General features: G+C 37.8%; 1 long non-coding RNA gene across 2 annotated transcripts in view; it reads left to right on the top strand.

Moving 5' to 3' along the window:
* Nucleotides 1–232: 232 nt before the first annotated feature.
* The window catches only part of LOC138739824 (uncharacterized), a 29,367-nt gene continuing 20,228 nt past the window's right edge, over nucleotides 233–9,371 (top strand). Inside the window, exons 1-3 of one of the 2 annotated variants that reach the window (XR_011342460.1) lie at nucleotides 233–284; nucleotides 1,014–1,167; nucleotides 9,141–9,295. This is a non-coding gene — a long non-coding RNA (uncharacterized lncRNA). The remainder of the gene's footprint in view (nucleotides 285–1,013; nucleotides 1,168–9,140; nucleotides 9,296–9,371) is intronic. The other variant, XR_011342461.1, reaches the window with a different exon arrangement.

The following is a 9,371-nucleotide window of genomic DNA, read 5'->3' as shown; positions in this document are numbered from 1 at the left end:
TACATTTCATTCACAGAGCTGAAAAACAACTGGGTTTTGATCCCTGAGAAATCATATTATAGCACGTCAATATTTTCAGAAAGGGCAGAAAATTGACTGTGGAGAAAGGGAAAATAGACATTTATATAGACTTTTTATTTAATTGTTTTTCCACCAAATTGTGTTTGTGTATGTTATTTCACAATGGTTTGCTTTCATCACCGTTAATGAAATTAATATTAAAAGTTCTGAACAAATGTCACTGCTCTGACTGACAAAGTGGTTGTCGTAGTCATACGTTCAAGGTAAGGGGAACCCATTTACAAATTCTTTGAGAGAATTCACCAATCAATCTGCTGCCCTGCTGTTCATTCATAGCCCTACCATTCTCCTTTTCAACTCTATGCTGCATTTCATTCTGAAAGCTGCTATTAAATATTATTCAACCACCCTTTTGACTATCGACCAGTGGCACTCACATCAACAGTGATGACATGTTTTGAATGGCTGGTGTTGAAACATATAAGCTCCTGTCTCAATGGCAACATGGATCAGTTCCAATTCACCTATCCAAGCAACAGGTCTACTGTGGATGCTATCTCATTAACAAAGCCATGGAACACCTGGACAGCAAAGATGCACACATCTCCTCAAAACTGATCACCCCAATGTGTAACTGGATCCTGGATTTCCTCTCCTCCGGACCAAAATCAGTAAGGATTGATAAGAACATCTTCTCCACAATCTCCATCAGTACTGGAGCACCACAGGACTGAGTTCTTAGCCCCCTGCTCGACGTGCTATACACCTATGCATCTTATCAATCCAAATAAATCAAACTTCGTAATTGTAGCTTTATGTAGCCTTTAATTAGTTGATAAAACCAAAGTATTTTGAATAACTTCACGATGAATTAATAAAGGATACTGTAAAATAATAATGATATTCCACTTCAAACAAATAAATGAATTAAAATGATTATTAAGATGATTAGAACGAATTAAGACAATTTCGATCTTACTCTCCTTCCATAGTTATTCCAAGAATGAGAAGAGAACTCCTGGTCCTCACGATATTACCATATATGATGTCATAGTCACTATGGTAACACTACAAAAACAGTTGATCCTTAAAGGGATGGCCATAGGACAACCACAAATCAGAAACACAAGGTTTTAACCTTTACAAGTTTGTTTACATTTCTTTATTTGTTTACACGTACAGATTAAGTCAAGTTTTTTTGCATTACCAATCATTCTGCCTCACCCTTGAGATAAAGAATTTCAGGGTTGTATGTGATGGCATATCTGACCTGACAATAAATTTAAACATTTAAATTTAAATCTGAATTATGATTTTATCAGCATCTATCCGATAAGTGGAGCTGCATCATTGTCCATTCAGAAATCTGATGACAGATGGGAAGAAGCTGTTTTTACACTGTTTGGTGTTTGTCTTCAGGCTCCTGTACCTCCTCCTTGATGATAGCAGAGCAAAAATGGCATAGCTTGGGTGGTGAGGGTCCTTGATGACAGAGGCTGCTTTCTTTAGATTCTTGTAGATGTCCTTAATGGATTGAAGACTGATGCCCTAGATGGTGCTGGCTGAGTTCACAACTTTCTGGAACCTCTTCCTGCCCTGTGCATTGGCATCTGCATTACTAGACAGATTTCAGATTTATTGTTAGAGTATACTGTTTATGACATCACATACAACCATGAGATTTCTTTGTGATGCAACTAGTCAGAATGCTCTCCAAAGAATACAAGTAGAAATTTGCAAGATACTTTGATGTCATACCAAATCTCCACAAATTCCTCATGAAGTATAGCCACTGTCGAGCCTACTTCATGATCGCCTTGTTAAGTGCTGATCTCTCACTTCTGTATGCTTCCTAATTGACGTCTGCGATTCTGCTGGTGTCCGTGATGTCATCAGCAAATTTGTCAATGGCATTTGAGTTGTGCATTGATACATAGTCAAGGCTGCAGTGAGAGTAGAGCAGTGGGCTAAGCATGGATCTTTCAGGGATGCCTGTGTTGATTGTCAGTGAGAATAAGATGTTTGTTACTGATTCACACTGACTGTGGTCTTCTGATGAGGAAGTCAAAGATTCAGTTGCAGAGGTAGGTGCTGAAGCCCAGGTTTTGGAGCTTTCTAACTAGTAGTGAGGGGCTGATGGTGTTGAAAGATGAGCTGTAATCAATGAAAAGCAGCTTGATGTATGTGTTGCTGTTGTCTAGGTGGTCCAGGACTGAGTGGAATGTCAGTGAAATTGCATCTGCTGTGGAGCGATTGTAGTGGTTGGCAAATTTCAGTGGGTCGAGGTCTTTACTTATGAACAAGTTAATTCTGGCCATGAATCTGTATTTTATTGCAGTAGTTGAGTGCTACTGGGTATATACAGTATGACTGATGCCATTTTTGAAACAGCTGCTCCACATTCAATAAAATCAGGGCTGATCATCAACTTCAACTTCACTTCTCAATTCCTGTACCATCCAAACAAGTTTCCATTTTAGCCTTCAATATATTATATAACAGATTCTCTTCAGCCTTCTGTGGTACAGATTCTTAAAGCTTAATATCCCTCTGAGTGAAAACAATCTACCTCATGTCTTCCTGAAATAATAGTTCATGCACTCTCCAGTCACACTAATCTTTACTAATCCTTTCAGGACTAAAGTAGAACTTGTGCTTTAAATCCAAAAGATTGACACTTTATGGAACATATTTTGATCTAAATTATTTAATTTTGAATTAATAACAACATTATGCTTTACAAACCTACACGGTCAGAATTTGAAAAAGATATCAGCACTTGAAACATTAGATGATACCATATATCTATTAACATTTAAAATACACAATTAAATGGATTAACTTGGATATATGCCAATAACTCTTATTCAGATACACAATATTTTTCAATTTATATTAATTATCTACTCACTTGATGCAATCAAATATACAATATATAGTCTGCAAGCTGGTTGCAATAACTGCCAAAAGCAGCATTTCCCTGAAACATGTAGAGCAAGCTTCTATTTACATGCTAACTTAATTAAAGTGTAACTCCGATCAGCAGGTTACTTTCATTGTTAATTTCAGTTCTTGAACTACAGTCGTTACTGTTAATTATTTACAGATTAGTACTTAAATGTGATTGCTAATGGAGTTACCCTATAAATGCAATGTATTGACTTCCCAAAATCATAACCAGGCTTTAGCAGAAAGCTGTGGACTATTAAAGACATGTATGCCGAAATATGTCTATACACCAGAATCAAATGAAATACAGGGCAAATGGATCTAATAAAGAGAAGAAAGTTAGCTTGGAAAAGGAAAACGATGAATAAAATCAAAATGCTGGGATTGAGATGGGAATTCCAAACAAGAAGAGCATTTGGCAGCCAATCAGACATTTGCTTCCTGGGTTATAGATGAGGAAATAAGTTACTTGAATTGCCATTAAACATCGGGATGACGATGAATAGCTGGATGGTAAACAATTCAGTAGGAAAGAAGTCAAGAAGCAGTTGGTGAGTGGAATAGACATGGTGAACTTGAAGGCTCGAAGGGTCGAATGACCTACTCCTGCTCCTATCTTCTATGAACATGAAGGGGAATCTAGACATGACTCAAGACTGAAGCTGAGAAACCTGGGAATGATGTGGCTAAAAGATTAAACAATTGAAAAGATGATGCCAATCTTAGTACATCCATGAACTATACACATTTTTGTGGAGTAAAGGGAATTATCAAAGTGCTTGGAATGGAGGTAAGAAATCAAAACATGATTTTTTTCAAAGGTTCTGGAGGGAATAGAGGAGAATGAAGAATGATGGGGCTTTGAGAGATCTGTCAGGAGAAGGTTGGCTGTTCTACAGAAGGACCAGATTTATTCAATAAGGATTGGGATAAACTCATTTAAGAGTTTGCCAGGACAAGGGGTACAAAAGGGAAGTGAAAAAATGAACAAATAAATTATCATGAAAGTACTAAGAATGGGGAGACAAGGATCAAGGACTTAGAAGTTTGAAACTATAGATTGAGCAAATTAGTTTTTTTCCAAGGATTCAGAAGAAAAATGAGGATCAAAATGGTACAATTGGTGAATGATACAAGAAAATGTTCAGCATAGTCTTGTCAAGTCTATGAAAGTAGAAAGAACATGGAGGAAAAATTGACCATGAATATCAATAGAAATGTTTACAAAAAAGGAAAATGTCAGGAAAATGGATAGAAGAAAAGGGAGAGGCAGTGCCAAAATAATACAGACAATAAAGCAAGAAAGTAAAAATTAGGATGTTCAACATGGTTTTGACAAGTGACAGAAAATTAAGGTTTAAATGTGTGACAAAAGCGAGATGTACAAAGGAAATAGTGATGAAAATAGAAAGTAAAAGCAAGAGTTATTTTTGTAAAGATTGCATTACTCCTGCAGTAATGTTTACCAAAATTCTGCAGACCCTGTGATTGTAGTAAAAACACAGAAATGCTGAAGGAACTCAGCAGGTCTTGCAGCATCCAAAGGAGGTACAGATATATAACTGACATTTCAGGCCTGAGCCCTTCTTCAGTAAAAAGCAGGCAGGCACTGGAATTAAAAGGTTGAGGAGAAGGGAAGAATGGGAAGAGGAGGAGTACAGACTAACATATGAAGTATTAAATGGATATGGATAGGAGGATAGGATCTATCAGATTTATTGTCAGAGTACATACATGACATCACATACAACCCTGAGATTCTTTTTCCTGTGGGCAATGCAGAATTATCACTTATTGGTAGTGCAAAAAAACTACAAGAAAACAAATAAAGAACTGTAAATAGATAATGAAATTTAAACACACTGACTGTGCAATACAGAGAGAATAAAAACAATCAATAAAGTGCAAAAGTAACAGTCCTTAAATGAGTCCCTGATTGAGTTTGTTGTTAAGGAGTCTGATGATGGAGGGATAGCAGCTGTTTCCTGATGGTAGCAGCAACAACACTGTTGGTTGGTGTAGATCCTTGATGATTGCTGCTGCTCTCTGATGACTGCATACCCTGTAGATGTTCTCGATGGTGGGGAGGGTTTTGCCTGTGAAGTCCTGGGCTTTGTCCACTTCCTTTTGCAGGCCTTTATGCTCAGGGGTATTGGTGCTACTATACCAAACCACAATGCAGCCAGTCAGCACACTTTCCACCACATATCTGCAGAAATTTGCCAGGGTTTTTAATGTCATACCGAATCTCTATAAACACCTGAGGTAGTAGAGGCACTGACATGCTTTCTTCACGATGCCATTAGTGTGTTGGTTTCAGGAAAGATCTTCCGATATAGTGACCCTCAAAAACTTAAATTTGCTCACCCTCTCCACCTCTGATCTCCCAGTGATCACTGGATCGTACACCTGTGGTTTTTCTTTCTTGAAGTCAACAATCAGTTCCTTGGTTTTGGTGACATTGAGTGCAAGGTTGTTGTTGGTGTACCATTCAGCCAAATTTTCAGTCTCCCTTCTGTTGGCTGACTCATCGCCTTTTTTTAAGAAAGATGAGAATTCATTGCGGAAGGGAGGGGTGTTTTTGGTTCTGTGAAAGCAAAGCTGTGGGAAAGAAGATAGAGGGAACAGGGAAGAGAGGCATACAGAGCTAGAGGAAAGGAGACATAAGGATAGATGGGGGCGGGGGTGGGGGGCTAACAGAAACTGGAGAAGTCAATGTTAATACTATTCGGTAGGAGGGTGTCCAGATGGAATATGAGGCATTGTTCCTCCAATTTGCAGGTGGTCTCAGTCTGGCAGTGCATAAGATCATGGACAGAGATATTGGCAAAAGAATAGGGCATGTTACCACTGGGACATCTCTGCTATTGCTGCAGAGAGCCGAGGTGCTCAACAAAGCAATCTCCCAGTCTGTGTCCACCACAATGGGAGCACCAGATACAGATGACATCTTCAGATACATAAGTGAAGTGTTGCTCCACTAGGAAGGACTGTTTGTGGCCCCAAATGATGGTGAGGGAGGAGGTGTGTGTGTAAGTGTACACCTCCTGAGATCACAGTGGGAAGTTCCAAGCAGGAAGGGAGGAGTGAACGAGGGAGTCACAGAGAGAACAGTCCCTGTGGAAGGTGGAGTAGAGAGGAGAAGGGAAAATGTGTCTACTGGTGGGATTATGTAGGTGGTGGAAATGGCGGAGGATGATATATTGGATACAGGGGCTGGTGGGGTGGTAGGTGAAAGAGACCCAAGCAAGAAGGTTTCATTCAGCCAATTATGGGCAAAATATAATTTTTGATAATTTAGCTTAAGATGGAGATTTGAATTTGAAAAATAGAAAAGCAATGTGGTTTAATGTGATTCATTCTGGTTAGATAAGATTTGTTTAAGTTCATTTATCATCCGATTGTACAAGTACAACCTGATGAAATAGCGTTTTCTAGTCCTCAGTGCAACACACTACAAACACACGTACAGACATAAAATACATACAGACAAATGATATGTATGGACGGTACTTATATACAAATGTAAAAATAAATAGTTGAGTCATGGAGGGTTTCCATGAGCAGTTCATCAGTTGTTCATCAGTCTCACTGCCATGGGAAGAAACTGTTTCTCAGCCTGGTGGTTCTGGTTCTGATACTCCATATCTCTTTCCCAACAGGAATAACTGAAAGATGCTATGTGTGGCGAGGTAGGGACCTCACTGATATTGTGAACCTTCTTTAGATAATGATCCTGGTAAATCCCATCAATGGGGAGGGGGTGGGGGTGGGTGTGAGCTAAACCAGGGCAGGACTTACATCGTACATGGTAGGATAATGGAGAGCATAAGAGAGCAGAGAGGTGCTAGTTAACAGGTACACAGTCCATGAAAGTGGTGACACTGGCGATTGAGGTGGTGAAAAAAAAGTTTGAAATGTTTGCCTTCATCAGTCAGGGCATTGAGTTCAGGAGATGGGCATCATGTCACAGCTGTACAACATGTTGGTGAGACTGAACTTCAAAGTTAAGATTGTCAGAGTAAAATGAGACATTAAACGAGTCTCTGATTGAGTTTGTTGTTTAGGAGTCTGAAGGTGGAGGGGTAGTGGCGCACCTATACTCTTTCCTGATGGCAGCAGCGAGAACAAAGCATATCCTAGGTGGTATGGATCCTTCCAATATTGTGTACAGTTCTGGTCAGGAGAGAAACACTGTAAACATTAAAACACTATAAAAATTAAGATTAAAAAAATTAAGATACAAATCACCAAAACCAAGGAGCTAATTGTGGACTTCAGGAAGGAAAAACTAGAGGTGTACAATCCAGCAATCATTGGAAGATCAGAGTTAGAGAGGGTGAGCAAATATAAATTTTAAATACTCACACTTTGCACATTATTTATTACTGAATATTTATTTTCTCTTCTGTATTGCCCAGTCAGCTTGTTTGCTCTTCTTTCTTTGTTACATTTCTCTCTTTTGTATACATTATGTTTTCTTGAGTACAATTTTTTGCACTACCAATAAGTGATAATTCTGCGTTGCCCACAGGAAAAAGAATCTCAGGGTTGTATATGATGCCATGTATGTACTCTGACAATAAATCTGTACTTTGATCCTGTTGATGTAATAAAGAACATTAAATGCAGAAAGTTTCTCAAAAATCCAAGTAGATTTTGAATTGTTAGCTTGCTTACGAAACATGGAACCATTCCAAGAAAATAACTCTATTTAACCTAAAACTTTTCTATTTTTTAACACACCATGTTCTGAAATAATATTTCATATAACTTATCACACTACTTATTTCAGGAAATGTTGCTCTACAAAATGAAAAATGTCTTGAATTTGGCTTGCTTTTGAAGTATAAATTGAGCTTTATAGTTAACTATTTCAAAATAAGTCACTTATTATCCCCTGCCCAGATATTTTATGAGTATTGTTCATACCAATGATCATTCCGTTCATATCTCTGCTCTTTGGACATCACTTTTGATCAGTTCTGACTTCAAGTCTTCTGTTCATAAATCTAACAGTAGTTTCTTTGTTAATTATATCATCTCAATGCAATTTATATTCAGTAGGTTTGTTCAAAATATGTTCAAAATATGATGGAAGATAAAAAATGATTTTTGGGAAATCGTTGAAACCATTAGAATCATTCTTCTCATAAAGGCAGATTCATCTTCTTCTTTTGATATAAAGGATTTGAATTGACCACAACTATATATTTCAGCCTGAAACCTGCACCACATACATCATACGTGAGAGTTATCATTTGCTTTCTTAGTATCTTTAACATCCTTCCACTACTCAGTCACTTCAATCCACTCATGTAAACCAACAACACAAATAGTTCATTTCATCGAGCACCCTCCCATCTCTGTCAAAAATATCTTCAACTCCTCTTGCAATAAAACTGCTCCAATTTTTTTGATCTATCCAATTATTCTCCCATCTCTTAAGATTCAATATTGGTGCCTCCTGGCTCTCTGCCTTCTTTCTCAAATATCCCTTTGAAAATAGTTTCCATCTCTCAAAATAATAAAGCAGCCCTTGCCAAAGTCATGAATAACATTATCCACAACCATGACCTTGGTGCTTTATCATTTTTTTGTTTCCCAGGACAAATCTGCAGCCAGGATTGAGTATGGCATTTTCTCCACTATCTATCATTTGTTATCCAATTCCACTGGAGAATGGTTCCACACAACAGCTTTAAATCTAACAGAGATTCTCTTCCATGTTGTCATTCTAAGAATGTTCCAAGAAAATATCCTAGGTTCTGAACTCTTCCTGAGCTATTCGTTAGCCTTGGCAACATCACCTGTGAACAAAATTTAAGTTTCCCTTTGTGGAGATGCTGTTTTTGTCATACCATTCTATTGCTAAAACTTCCATGAATTTGATATTGGCAACATTATAGGATAGCTTTTATAGCATTGTTAATCTTGTTATTGCTGGCCACACTGTTCATTCATCCCCCTCAATTCCTGGAGTCTTTTGTACCTATTGAAACTCATCTGGAATAATGGACACTGGGCCTGCACCTTTCAAGAAAAGATACTTCAGAGCTCCAAAAAAGTATTTTGGGGCTCCATAAGGTTATTTCACATGATTGAAACTCATTTAAATAAGTAAAAATGACCATGATGGGAATGATTAACTTTTTTTCATTCACTTGAAGGATTATAAACCAATAGCGGAAGAAACATATATGACCAATGTCAGTGAAGAAATTTTAAACTCTCTTCTGTTTAAAAATTCCACTAATTGACAGATGAAGCATGATTTCTGAGGGCTGACCAGGTTAATCTCCCAAACAATGTCTATGGTTGAGAGGTAATGTTATTAAGGTCTCAGATTTTCCTTTGATACAAAATCAATACATTACAGAAGTACAATCGAGATTATTTCA

This window comes from Narcine bancroftii, chromosome 7, assembly GCF_036971445.1.
Source record: "Narcine bancroftii isolate sNarBan1 chromosome 7, sNarBan1.hap1, whole genome shotgun sequence".
NCBI lineage: Eukaryota > Metazoa > Chordata > Chondrichthyes > Torpediniformes > Narcinidae > Narcine > Narcine bancroftii.
Note: the sequence above shows the minus strand (reverse complement) of the source record. Positions and strands in the feature narration are given on the sequence as shown.